Source organism: Procambarus clarkii, chromosome 53 (assembly GCF_040958095.1).
Source record: "Procambarus clarkii isolate CNS0578487 chromosome 53, FALCON_Pclarkii_2.0, whole genome shotgun sequence".
Lineage (NCBI taxonomy): Eukaryota > Metazoa > Arthropoda > Malacostraca > Decapoda > Cambaridae > Procambarus > Procambarus clarkii.
Genome location: NC_091202.1, coordinates 5,190,767 through 5,206,080, shown reverse-complemented (window position 1 = coordinate 5,206,080; position 15,314 = coordinate 5,190,767). Strand labels below are relative to the sequence as shown.

The 15,314-nt window shown below is 39.2% G+C and overlaps 1 protein-coding gene across 1 annotated transcript in view; it reads left to right on the top strand.

The window, feature by feature from the left end:
- The window catches only part of LOC123752042 (organic cation transporter-like protein), a 137,816-nt gene that overhangs the window by 44,431 nt on the left and 78,071 nt on the right, over positions 1-15,314 (top strand). The window lies entirely within an intron of this gene.

Below are 15,314 nucleotides of genomic sequence, written 5' to 3'. Positions count from 1 at the left end.
TGATGCTCTTTAGCTCATGTGCCTCCTTTGTTTACGTCACTAAAAACAAACACACACACACAGTCATACTCTCACACTCACACACACAATGCATCCTATACTAACAGCAACGCCACAGGCCTACTAACATACATCAGAAGTGATTTACCACACACTCTTGTGAGCACGTCACACAATGTACACACACAGTACCATCACTTTCATGTACAAACTGCAGCAGGTCACTTCTCATTCCTCAACGTATATGCCAGAAGCCAGAAACTCAATGTAACATTGGTCCCAGATCTAGACAATCATGGGACAATATACATGGGAGATTTTAATGCTAGACATATTACGCTGGGAGACAGTACTAACAACGATAATGGATACAAATTTATCAAATATGTTTATGACAACAGATTAACTGTGTATACTACGGATACCTAAACTCATTTATTGGAAGGCAGACTTGATTATGTAATGGGTAGAATCCTTGTGCAAAATAGTATGGAATGTTCGTTGGTAAATCACTTGGTTAGTGATCACTATGTAGTTTCTGCTTCCTATGGAGTACAGTGTGATGTACCTAATAGACATCAGAGACGGAAAATGAATATTCCATATGGTTTGCATGACCATGCAAACCATATGGTTTGCAAGGTTTGCATAGTATTAGTTGTATTTCAAAATGGTATCAAGATTACACAATAACGAATGTACAGGCCTTCTCCAGAGATCTCGTTGATACAATTACTACCTACTACGACACATGGGTGTGTTGGGGAACAAGCCGTAAGCCTAGCAGAAGTGGGCAACACCTACCACCACCCAAGTGGGTCCTTGACCCTGTATTTGTTAAAGAACATGAACGAGTAAAGCAGCTTGGAGATACATACAAAAGAACCAAAGCACAAGGTGACTTGCATACATTTCTTGTCGCAAATAGAGAGGTGAGAAACATGAGCAACGTTATACGTAATAAACATTGGGAACAGTTCCTACAAAGTATAAGTGAGCAAACAACACTTGTTGAGGTTTGGGAAAAGATACGAAAAATCTCTAGAAGCAACCAAACCACTACACCACAGCCCACTAGAACAAGCAAACATTCTCCTTGATCAATGGGCACTAACATCAAGCTACACCTCACTCCCAATTAACATACAGCACAAACTTAATGACACACGCCCCAACAGACAACGAACCATCAATCTTGCCTGTACAGCTATTGACGTGTCTGATCTTAATGATGTAACTGAATGGGAATTAAATCATGCACTAAAGATGGGCAAATCAACTGCTCCTGGAGAGGACGGTATTACTTACAGTCTACTGAGATTAATCTCACAAGTACCAGGTAATCCACTTTTAGTGCTGTACAGAATGAGTTTAAGTGAAGTAGTATTACCTGATGCTTGGACAAAGAGTGTCATTGTTCCCATCCCCAAACCACACTCAGATAATTATAGACCCATATCTCTAACATCGTGTGTCTGTAAAGTGTTTGAACCCATTGTCCTTAATCGACTCATGTATCGTATACAGGGGCACCTGTCACCCCAACTGTTTGGATTTATGCCTGGGCTCAGCACACAACACTGTTTTGCTGAATACTTCGCTCATATTAAAACTTCCCCTCAAGTAGTCTTCGTCGACCTACCTGCAGCTTTTGATACAGCAAACAGGGAAATCATACTAGAAAAGCTTGATGAGCTAGGAATACAAGGAAAATTATTGAAATGGATAAAGGGATATTTGTCTAATCGAACAGCATATGTTTTGTTTAATGGTGTTAAAAGCACAGAGAGCAAACACTTTGAACTGGGAACTCCACAAGGAGGGGTCCTCAGTCCCTTGTTGTTCAACGTTCTGATGCATAAACTTATTAAATATCTACCAACTAATAATGAAGACACTGTCATCTGTTATGCTGATGATATATGTTTACAGGCTGCCTCCGAGCCTAGAATGCAAGTTCTGCTCGATGCTTTTGATAGTAGAGCTGAGGAATGTGGCCTACTTATCTCTGTAAAGAAAACTCGTGCCCTCATTCCATGTGGTATTCCACCAGCCAATTACCATATAGATGGGCGAGTATTTGAGAACTGCGAGTCCTACAGATACCTTGGTGTCCCCATTAACGACCCTGGGTACCTTTCTTTTCTCAAGAGGAGACTCTGGGAGAGATTAAAGCCCTTGAGGGTCCTTGTTGGTGTCAATCAAGGAATTAACGTGAGACGTACTAGAATGTTTTATGTATCATTTATACGCTCTGTGATTGAATACAATGCTCTACATCTCACACTGTATACAGACAAAGAGCTGAAATCTTTCGACACCTTGCAAAATGAAGCTATGCGTCTCATCCTTGGGGCTCCAAAGTCCACGAGAATAGTTAATATGAGAGCAGAGTTAAAATTGCCTACCATAAATGAAAGAATTTTGTCCATTAGCACAGTTTTCGGCGTGAAGGCGTTGAGTAGATCTAGGCAATACACGAAGTTTCAAGAAAAACTTTCTAATATGCTACACTCACCTGAGGTCTATAGAAGAAGAGCGAAATCTGATTATGCATTTTGGTTCTACAAGGTAGCCAATTCCATCAAATTCTTAAATATGTACCCAACCCAATTAATGATTAATCAACCAATTACTCCATGGGATAACTGGGATCTATCAGTTGATTTTGTAAATGCACCCAAGAAAGATAGTGCACACTCTACATTATTAAAACAGTTAACACTGAAAAGCATCACTGAAAGTACTCAGAGTATGGGTAACAATGTGTATCAGTGCTATACCGACGGCTCTGTAGAAGTAGGTGGACGATGTACCGGATGTGCATGTAATATATTTGAACAGTCCTCTCTCGTACATACAGCAATGAAGCGCGTAAATGATTGGGCAAGTAGAACTCAAACCGAACTTGCAGGCATATACCTTGCCACTGAATTTTTAAAAGACAAAGGCAGTGGACTTATATACTGTGACTCGCAGAGTGCACTCCTGGCACTGAATGCACATAGTAGGGATACCCAGAAAATAGTCAGTGATATTCGAATGAATGTTTTAGCTGCTAAAGAAAACAGATTTGAAATTAAATTCCTATGGATACCATCACATGTTGGCATCTCAAGGCATGACACTGTTGATATGCTTGCAAAGACAGCTTGTAGGAAACCAGTAGTAGAAATTGATATGGGTGTTTCACTAGCAGTAACAAAGAGAATACTTAAACAAATATCTAATGAAGATCTCACCGACCTAACAAATTCACAAAGACCTGAAAGTTGCAGTATTAAATATTATGATAGATATCGTGAGGAGACATTCACATATGGGACTAATAGAGCAAGAACTCGGCAATGTGATGTCATAGTTGCAAGAATACGCCTGGGATATAGACGTATCTGGCAGCTTTCTCAAAACCCAAATATCGAGTACACAATGTGTCAACTTTGTGAAAGAGAAAACATGCACTCACTTGAACATTATATTGTAGAATGTCCCATATTGTCTGACTTTCGCCCTCCTGGGCTGAGGTATGCTGAACTCTGTAACTACTATATGAGTACTGGAACACTTGATGATATATTGGACTTGTACCCTAGATTAACCATGTAATGTAACTATATAACCTGAGCTTGTAAAAGCATCTTAATCACCTTCAGTGGTTAAGTTCTTAATTGCACACTAGTTTCTCTTGTCAGCTATCTCACCCTGTCAGAGAAAGAGACAAATATATGTGTATGTATACACACACATACATATATGTATGTATGTATGTGTGTGTGTGTGTGTATGTATGTGTGTGTATGTATGTATGTGTGTGTGTATGTTTGTGTATAAAGTATAAAGCTGATCAGAATTGCATTTCACCATTATAAATTCACATTAATGCATTCATAAATCTATGTATCTATGTATTTACGTATGTAGCTGAGCCTAACATTTTAAAAGCACTACGATCACCTGTGGTTGTTCAATAAATCTCTGAACTGTATGTTTGACAAATCTCTCACCCTGTCCATGGAGGACAGAAGAAAATGTATATATGCTAGTTAGCATTGTAAATGTGTGGCCATGTCTGTGGTAGAAAATAATAATAAAAACACACACACACACACACACACACACACACACACACACACACACACACACACACACACACACCATGTTCCCCCATGCCCTTTTTCTTCCCCAACCCCTACCCCAGGTCCTCACTGTTCCTGCACCCCATGCCCTTCCCTGTTTCTCCAGTCTGTGCCTTTCCCAGTTTCCCCACCACAAGCACTCCTCTCTACCTCACCCCCTCTCCCTGCCCGACCCCCCTCCCCAGCCTCCCTTCCCCTCCCCAACCCCTGACCTCCCTGTCAACCCACCCTAGTCTACCCTGTATACCCCAACCCGTGATCTCCCACCACATGCTCCTACAGCTCCCCAATCCCATGCCCCAACTAACCCCCAACCCCGGACCCCCTCAGACGCATTACGTCAGACTCCCCTAGCCCCCCCCCCCTGTTCCAGATCCTCCAAGCCCCCTAACACCCCAGACCCACCACAGACTCCCCTTGCCCCCCAACTCCAGTAGAATCAACAGAAACTGAGAATGGACAGAAAAGAGTCAGCTTCAAGGTCTTGTACTCGAACATAGATGGGATTACAAACAAGGCCAGTGAACTTAGGGAAAGAACACAAGAAGCAAACCCAGATGTAACTGGACTCACAGAAACAAAACTCTCAGGTATCATAACGAATACAGTGTTTTCCCAGGACTACACTGTAATATAGAAAGAGAGGGAAGGAAGGGGAGGAGGCAGAGTGGCACTACTGATGAGAAAGGAATGGAGTTTCGAGGAGATGGTTATTCCGGGCTGCGAAGGGTTCAGAGACTTCATAGCAGGCACCATGATGATAGGAGGACTAAGAGTAGTAGTAGCAGTGATATATAACCCACCACCAAATGAAAGTAGTAGCAGTGATATATAACCCACCACCACCCAGGCAAGAATATGACACAAACAACATGGCAGTTAACATTATCATTGAGAGAGCAGCCGCTGCTGCCTGTAGAAATCGATCCCATCTGCTCATCATGGGGGATTTTAATCATGGAAGAATAGACTGGGAAAACAGGGAACCCACATGGAGGTGAGGAAACATGGAGAGCGAAACTGCTGGAGGTGACGACTAGAAACTTTTTAAGTCAGTATGTCAAGGGTCCCACGAGAATGAGAAGCAATGATGAACCAGCAAGACTCGACCTAGTATTCACTCTGAACGATTCAGACATAAGGGAAATCGGTCCTGAAGCCCCCGTGGGTATAAGTGATCACAGTGTACTGTTGTTTGAATTTCTGGTCGAAGAAGGGTTAATGTACTCAAGGAAGGGACCTGAAAGCAAGAGGCCGGCATTCCGGAAGGAAAACTATGAGGAGATGAGAAAATTCCTAACTGAAATAGCTTGGGAAGCAGAGCTCAAAGGGAAGACAGTTCAAGACATGATGGACCACATCACACAGAAATGTAAGGAAACTGCTGCATAGCCACATTAGGAAGAAAATAACAGTGAAGGAACAAGTAATGAAACTGAGGATAGGGGCAGAAAGATTCACTACAAACGACAAGGAAGTGTGCGAGGAACTCAATAAGAAATTCCAGTAAATCTTCACCTCAGAGCAAGGAGAAGTCCCAGAGATAAGGGAGGGAACATCAAACTAGACACCACTAGAGGAGTTTGTGATTACCAGTGGGAAGGTGAGGAAGCATCTGCTAAATTTGGACATGACAAAGGATATAGGCCCGGATGGAATCTCACCATGGATTCTGAGGGAAGGAGCAGAAGCTCTGTGCCTACCACTCTCCATGGTGTACAACAAGTCACTGGAAACAGGTGAACTGCCAAAGATTTGGAAGACGGCCAGTGTAGTCCCAATATACAAGAAGGGTGATAGGCAGGAAGCACTGAACTACAGGCCAGTGTCCCTAACTTGCATTCCATGCAAGATGATGGAAAAGATTGTGCAAAAAAAGCTAGTGGAACATCTGGAGCGGAAGTCCCAGAACTAAAAGGCATGAGTTATGAGAACAGATTACGTGAACTGCACCTCACGTCGCTGGAAGACAGAAGAGCTAAGTGAGACATGATCACCACATACAAAATTCTCAGAGGAATTGACAGGGTGGACAAGGATGGATTATTTAACAAGGGTGGCACATGCACAAGGGGACACAGGTGGAAGCTGAGTACCCAAATGAGCCACAGAGATACTAGAAAGAACTTTTTCAGTGTCAGAGTAGTTAGTAAATGGAATGCAATAGGAAGTGATGTGGTGGAGGCTGACTCCATACACAGTTTCAAATGTAGATATGACAGAGCCCAGTAGGCTCAGGAATCTGTACATCAGTTGATTGACGGTTGAGAGGCGGGATCAAAGAGCCAGAGCTCAACCCCCGCCAGCACAATTAGGTGAGTACACACACACACACACACACACACACACACACACACACACACACACACACACACACACACACACACACACACACACACACACACACACACACACACACACACACAAACACACACAAACACACACAATTCTTCTCTCTCATTTCTCTCTCTATCCCTTACTCATTTCTCTCTCTCCTTTACGCATCTCTCTCTCCCTCACTCATTTCTCTCTCTCTCTCTCTCTCTCTCTCTCTCTCTCTCTCTCTCTCTCTCTCTCTCTCTCTCTCTCTCTCTCTCTCTCTCTCTCTCTCTCTCTCTCTCTCTCTCTCTCTCTCTTTCACCCTTCCCTCCCTCAGCCAAACCCCACACTCATATTCTTGTAAACTAACACTAATCCTACGGAACAAGAAGGGATCAAGCATGATGGTAGGAAAATACAACACGCTTGGAGGAGAGGGACAGGGCAAGTCATACATGGAGATGACCGCTAGTGCATGGAGGGAAATCAGTGGGGAATTGAAGACATGAGGGAAACCTTAAGTAAACTGCAGATTGAAACTAAGTGCAGCGCAAGAGGGGATGAAAAACCTAAAAACAAGTCCTCCTCAGACTCTGGCCCAGCCAACCTCCAGGTTGCAGGGAATGTAGCAATAGTAGGAGCCCCTACAATGGGTGCCACATTTGCTGAAATGCTGAGGAAGAGCCCAGAAATCATGTCCACAGTCAAGGAAGTTGCAATGAAAGCAGTAACTTCACGAGAGGCAGCTAAAGGCACAAACCAGCTAACGGAAAGGAAAAGAGCTGTAGTCGTGGTAGGTATCAGGGAATAAGAATATTCCTGCAGGAAGAGTGGAAGGCAAAGGAAGAATCTGCAGTGTCAGGGATACTGAAAGAGATAAGAATGGAAGGGGATGAACAAGGAAAATAAAAGTTTTTCCAGATTGGCTAATACAATAAAGACAAAAATTGATTGAACAATGTTGTATTCAGGAACGACACCGTCAAAGAGGACATCCTAGTAAAGAAGAGCAAACTGAAGTATGTAGGAAAATACAGAGAGGTATTCCATCAGAGGGACATGACCAGGGAGGAGATAATTTTTTTATTATTATTTTCTACCACAGACGTGACCACACATTTACAATGTTAACCAGCATATATGAATTTTCTTCTGTCCTCCATGGACAGGATTAGAAATGTGTTAAACATATAGTTCAGGGTTTTATTGAACAATCAACCACAGAAGGTGATTCGGTGTTTTTAAAATGCTAAGCTAACCTACATACGTAAATACCAAAGATTTACGTATGCCCCACATAAAGTGTTCTATGTGTCTTTTACATATTGTTATTAATGTGCATTTACAAAGGTGCACAGATAGTAAAGACACTAAAGGTGCTGAGATAATAAAGGCAGCAGATGCAAGGATAAGATGCAGGTTAAGGGAAGGGAGCCAGGGAAGCTCAGCCTCCAGCCCAACATGTGGGAGATTTTCCCAGCAGGCAGTTGTTGAATTTATTTACTATAATTAAGTGGACTGTATTAAAACTTATATCTTTTGCTGGGTGGTAGCTTCTACACATAACTGGGGTTTATGTATATATATATATATATATATATATATATATATATATATATATATATATATATATATATATATATATATATATATATATATATATATATATATATATATATATTAAATATGACCGAAAAAGTAAGATTAATCATTCTAACACGAATTTTCTCGATCTTTCGTACGTTTCTTTTCACTGTTGGTGGTAATTCAAAAATCAATTCTCCAAACTTCATTTTTATTTCTAGTCTGACGCGACACTTGAGCGCGTTTCGTAAAACTTATTACATTTTCAAAGACTTTAGCTTACACATACACAACTGAATAGAACTTACACATCTTCGATTTGTTTATATCTACATTTGAGTGAGGTGGATGGGGTGAGGTGGTATTAATAGGGTATTAAATTCCTAAACACAAGACAGAACACGAAACAATGGGTATTGAATGGAAGTGATTTGTAGAAAGCCTATTGGTCCATATTTCTTGATGCTTCTATATTGGAGCGGAGTCTTGAGGTGGGTAGAATATAGTTGTGCATTAATTGGCTGTTGATTGCACAACATATTCTACCCACCTCAAGACTCCGCTCCAATATAGAAGCATCAAGAAATATGGACCAATAGGCTTTCTACAAATCACTTCCATTCAATACCCATTGTTTCGTGTTCTGTCTTGTGTTTAGGAATTTAATACCGTATTAATACCACCTCACCCCATCCACCTCACTCAAATATAGATATAAACAAATCGAAGATGTGTAAGTTCTATTCAGTTGTGTATGTGTAAGCTAAAGTCTTTGAAAATGTAATAAGTTTTACGAAACGCGCTCAAGTGTCGCGTCAGACTAGAAATAAAAATGAATTTTGGAGAATTGATTTTTGAATTACCACCAACAGTGAAAAGAAACGTACGAAAGATCGCGAAAATTCGTGTTAGAATGATTAATCTTACTTTTTCGGTCATATATAATAATATATGTCTACAGGAAAGACTGCTACCAAAATATACTAATATATATACATATGTCGTACCTAGTAGCCAGAACGCACTTCTCGGCCTACTATGCAAGGCCTGATTTGCCTAATAGGCTAAGTTTTCCTGAATTTATATATTTTCTCTATTTTTTTTCTTATGAAATGATAAAGCTACCCATTTCATTATGTATGACGTCAATTTTTTTTAATTGGAGTTAAAATTAACGTACATATATGACCGAACCTAACCAACCCTACCTAACCTATCTTTATAGGTTAGGTTAGGTTAGGTAGCCGAAAAAGTTAGGTTAGGTTAGGTTAGGTAGGTTAGGTAGTCGAAAAACAATTTATTCATTAAAACTTGGCTTATTAGGCAAATCGGGCCTTGCATAGTAGGCTGAGAAGTGCGTTCTGGCTACTAGGTACGACATATATATATGTGTGTATATCACGAAAATAAACACGTGACATATATATATATATATATATATATATATATATATATATATATATATATATATATATATATATATATATATATATATATATATATATATATATATATATATATATATATTGACGATCACGAAACACTGATCATTTGTATGCAGAACATCCACAGAGAAATGGGAAAGGAAGATGAACGTTTCAACACCAGACTAACTAAAAGAAACAAAGGGAGGGTACAGGCCAACAACTGAATCTGACTACCCATCCTCAGGGAAAGAATTACCCAGAAACAGGTATAGATTAGCTTAGAATAATAGGATTATGCGGTCGGAGAATAAAGATGGTAAGATTAAAGAAAAAGCCTCACTGAACACACAATATATGAATATAATATTGTAATGAGACATAGTAACCCTATCAGAGTCCATCAGTCTGAATGATTTTTTTCTTAAACTGTTGTGCAATATTGTAGCGTTCCACAAAACCACCGCAATTGGAAATGCTTTTCCCTCCATCCTACTTAACAGTGTGATCACACAAACTCGTGTGTAGATACAATGCGCTAGACGTTTGGGCAGTTCTAATACTATAAGCATGTTGGGACAACCGCAATTGTAAGAACTTTCCTGTTTGTCCAAGGTACACAGAATCACAATCATTACAGGAAATCGAATACACGCAACCTGCTGTGCCAGGGGAGTTTTTTTGTTATTAAATTGGACTTGTTCGTACTATTAGTGAACACCATATTGATATCAAGTTCCTTAAAAACCGGGCAAAGTTTTTCAAGTCCCATCGCATAAGGTACTACCAATGAGTTTCTAATTTCTGGTTTCGCTTTGGGAACATTATAAAACGTACACATAGCTTGTCCGAACGAGCAATCCAAAAACGTCTTAGGGTATTGTAAACTCTTCCCAATTTCATATATTTTAGCAATCTCTTCATCAAAAAACTCAGGGCTGCATACCCTTAAAGCTCGAAGAAACATTCTTGAAAATGCTGCCTGTTTAACTTTACTATGATGATTCGAATAATAATGAACATACAACCTCACGTTGGTAGGTTTCCTATACACATTAAATTTGAACTTTCTATTGACTCTATGAATCATAATGTTCAAAAACAGAGGAGTACAATTCTCCTCATTCTCACATGTGAATTTTATTGAAGGTACCAAAGAATTAAGTTCATTAAGAAAAACTGTTTGGTCGTGGTCACACGGCCATAAGCACAAAATATCATCAACATACCTAAACCAAACTACATTAGCAGGCATAATCCTGGATATGATTTTTATTCAAAGAACTCCATATACAAATTGCTCAAAACTGGGGAAAGGGGATTGCCCATCGTCATTCAAAATGTTTGTTTGTAAACTTTTTCATTAAAACTAAAATAATTGTCTTTAATGCACAATTTGATAAGTTCCAACACTTTATTGGTCTGCAAGCTCAAATTATATTTGGGCAGTTCCCCACATAGGATTTCTAACAAATCATCAGCATGTACTTTAGTGAATAAAGCAGTCACGTCAAAACTTACTAGTTTAAAATCAAAATTTAAATTCAGTGTGGATAGCTTATTAACTAAGTCTACATTGTTTGTTATGTGTGAGTAGGAAATAGTACCAACTACAGGGGACAAAACTTTGACCAACCACTTAGAGAGTTTTAAGCCGCCGAACCAACTGAACTAATAACCGGTCTTGCAGGATTTTATGGTTTATGAGTTTTTATAAGACCATACATGTAAGGTAGAGAGAGAGATCGACTTGTTAGCCTAGAAATCAACCCTTTATCGCCTTTGCACACAGTTTTGAGAGTTTTGTTAAAATGTGTAATCACTTTTTCAGTAGGTTCTCTGTTAACCAGTAGATAAGTACCCCTGTCCTCCAGGAGTAACTCCATTTTCCGGACATAGTCATCCTTATTCATAATAACTACTGCATTTGACTTATCAGCCTTGGTAATATGTAATGACTTATCATTTTTTATATTTTTGAACTCATGAATAAAGCGACTTGGACAATTAGGAACAGAATTATTAAGTAAAACACCATACATCATACCTTTGCACACATTAATATCTTCAACGAGACATCACTATACTTTTCGAGATTGCTGAAACCTTTGGCGATATCTACAAAATTAACTGTTCCGTTAGATGTGGCAAAGCTCAGGCCATATCTTAATGCAGTAATCGTGTTGTTATCAAGTTGTCTATCCGAGAGGTTGATGACAAAATCCCAGTTGGAGTGTTTACTTCAGTTACTTTGTTGTAAAAGTCTCTTCAATTTGAAATCCAGTTAAATACTCACCTTTCTGTAGGCAGACCTCAAAGTAGTATAACAATAATCCATCAAACAACGGTTCCATTCAGGCGGAATGCCTTGGAGAAAGGCATACTTACAGTTATCCACCACTTTAAAGCATTCACGAACTTCTAATTAAGTAAATCGATGTTTTTCATAAGCACAATGCGGGGTATCTAATTAAACGGACAATCTGACAATTTGATCTGGCATTGTATCTACACAGGAGTCTGTGTAATCACACTATTATGTGGGATGGAGCAAAAAACATTACCAATTGTGGTGGTTTTGTGGAACGGAATTTGAGAGATTCTGCCCTAATTAGTTTCCAAATCTTATCAATGTTAGTGCTGGTATGTACAAACTTGATCCATTTTTAAGTTACAATATTGCACAACAGTTTAAGAAAAAATCATTCAGACTAGATGGACCCTGATAGTGTTACTATGTCTCATTACAATATTATATTCATATATTGTGTGTTCAGTTAGGTTTTTTCTTTAATCTTTCATCTTTATTCTCTGACCGCTTAATCCTATTATTCTCAGATTCAGTTGTTGGCCTGTACCCTCCTTTTGTTTCTTTTAGCCAGTCTGGTGTTGACGACGGCTTTGATCGGCCGAGACGTTCATCTTCCTTTCCCATTTCTCTGTGGATATTCCGCATATATATATATGTATATATATATATATATATATATATATATATATATATATATATATATATATATATATATATATATATATATATATATGTTGTACCTAGTAGCCAGAACGTCGTACTAGGCCTACTATGCAAGCCCCGATTTGCCTAATAAGCCAAGTTTTCCTAAATTCATATGTTTTTCAATATTTTTTTCTTATGGAATGATAAAAGTATCTATTTCATTATGTATGAGTTAATTTTTTTTAATTTTAAGTTAAAACTAACGTAGATATGTGACCGAACCTAACCAACCCTACCTAACCTAACCTAACCTATGTTAACCTAACCTAAACTAACACAATTAGGTCAATAATTTATGTTCTTAATATAATATAATAATAATAAATAAAATAAACCAATTGGAAATGATTTATTGAAAATAAAGAAAATCACTCGGCCTATTAGGCAAATCGGGCCTTGCATAGTAGGCCGAGAAGTGCGTTCTGGCTACTAGGTACGACATATATATATATATATATATTTGTGTTCCTTTGTGTTCCTCACGTGTGCCCCAAAGAATGAGGTGATTTGGTGAAATGCTATGCCCAAGATTACCATCCGAGTTGCCGTCGGGGAAGTGGCTCAAATAGCCTCGGCTATCACTTCCTTTTGACGGCCGTGATGGTCAAGCGGATTAAGGCGCCCTGTAGTTACCAGTTGCGTTGCTTCTGGGAGTATGGGTTCGAGTCACTTCTGGGGTGTGAGTTTTCATTCATATATATATATATATATATATATATATATATATATATATATATATATATATATATATATATGTCGTACCTAGTAGCCAGAACGCACTTCTCAGCCTAATAAGCAAGGCCCGATTTGCCTAATAAGCTAAGTTTTCCTGAATTAATATATGTTCTCTAATTTTTTTCTTATGAAATGATAAAGCTACCCATTTCATTATGAACGAGGTCAATTTTTTTATTGGAGTTAAAATTAACGTAGATATATGACCGAACCTAACCAACCCTACCTAACCTAACCTAACCGATCTTTATAGGTTAGGTTAGGTCAGGAAGCCGAAAATGTTAGGTTAGGTTAGGTTAGGTAGGTTAGGTAGGCGAAAAAACATTAATTCATGAAAACTTGGCTTATTAGGCATATCGGGCCTTGCATAGTAGGCTGAGAAGTGTGTTCTGGTTACTAGGTACGATATATAAATAAGTTCTATTCAGTTGTGTCTGTTCTATTCAGTTGTGTATGTGTAAAGTCTTTGAAAATGTAATAAGTTTTACGAAACGCACTCAAGTGTCGCGTCAGACTAGAAATAAAAATGAATTTTGGAGAATTGATTTTTGAATTACCTCCAACAGTGAAAAGAAATGTACGAAAGATTGAGAAAATTCGTGTTAGAATTATTAATCTTACTTTTTCGGTCATATTTAATAATATATATATATATATATATATATATATATATATATATATATATATATATATATATATATATATATATATATATATATATATATATATATATATATATATATATATATATATATATATATATATATATATAACTGAAAACTCACAACCCAGAAGTGACTCGAACCCATACTCCCAGAAGCAACGCAACTGGTATGTACAAGACGCCTTAATCCACTTGACCATCACGACCGGACATAATGAGGTGATAGCCGAGGCTATTTGAACCACCCCACCACCGGCACTCGGATAGTAATCTTGGGCATAGCATTTTACCAAATAACCTCATTCTTTGGGGCACACGTGAGGAACACAAATGCGAACAAGCCTGAATGGTCCCCAGGACAATATGCAACTGAAAACTCACACCCCAGAAGTGACTCGAACCCATACTCCCAGAAGCAACGCAACTGGTATGTACAAGACGCCTTAATCCACTTGACCATCACGACCGGACATAATGAGGTGATAGCCGAGGCTATTTGAACCACCCCACCGCCGGCACTCGGATAGTAATCTTGGGCATAGCATTTTACCAAATCACCTCATTCTTTGGGGCACACGTGAGGAACACAAATGCGAACAAGCCTGAATGGTCCCCAGGACAATATGCAACTGAAAACTCACACCCCAGAAGTGACTTGAACCCATACTCCCAGAAGCAACGCAACTGGTATGTACAAGACGCCTTAATCCACTTGACCATCACGACCGGACATAATGAGGTGATAGCCGAGGCTATTTGAACCACCCCACCGCCAGCACTCGGATAGTAATCTTGGGCATAGCATTTTACCAAATCACCTCATTCTTTGGGGCACACGTTAGGAACACAAATGCGAACAAGCCTGAATGGTCCCCAGGACAATATGCAACTTGAAACCGGCCATATACTGCAGGTATGTTGACGACATTTTTACACAGCTACCTGATGTCAGACATCTGCAGGAGCTGAAGGAGGCATTTGAGCAGAGTTCCGTGCTGCGTTTCACTTACGAGATGGAAAAGGATGGGAAGCTGCCCTTTCTAGATGTAACAGTCATGGAAAAGAGCGGAGGTTTCCACACTGCAGTCTACACTAAGGAAACGAACATAGGAATGTGCCTAAATGCCAACAGCGACTGCCCAGACAGGTACAAGAGGAGTGTTGTTAACGCATATGTCGACCGTGCTCTCAGCCACAGCTCAGAATGGAAGCCAGTCGACGAAGAACTCTGTAAGGGTAAGGCAGGTCCTAGTCAACAACGGCTTCTCCAATGGTTTCGTCGAAGACATCATAAGAAGGAAAGTGAAACGCCATGCAACCTCTGAAGAGACAACTTACACAACACCTATACCCCCTATTAGACTATTTTACAGGAACTTCTTTTCCACAGCCCATAAAACGGAGGAAAGGGTCCTGAAAGATATTGTCAGTAGAAA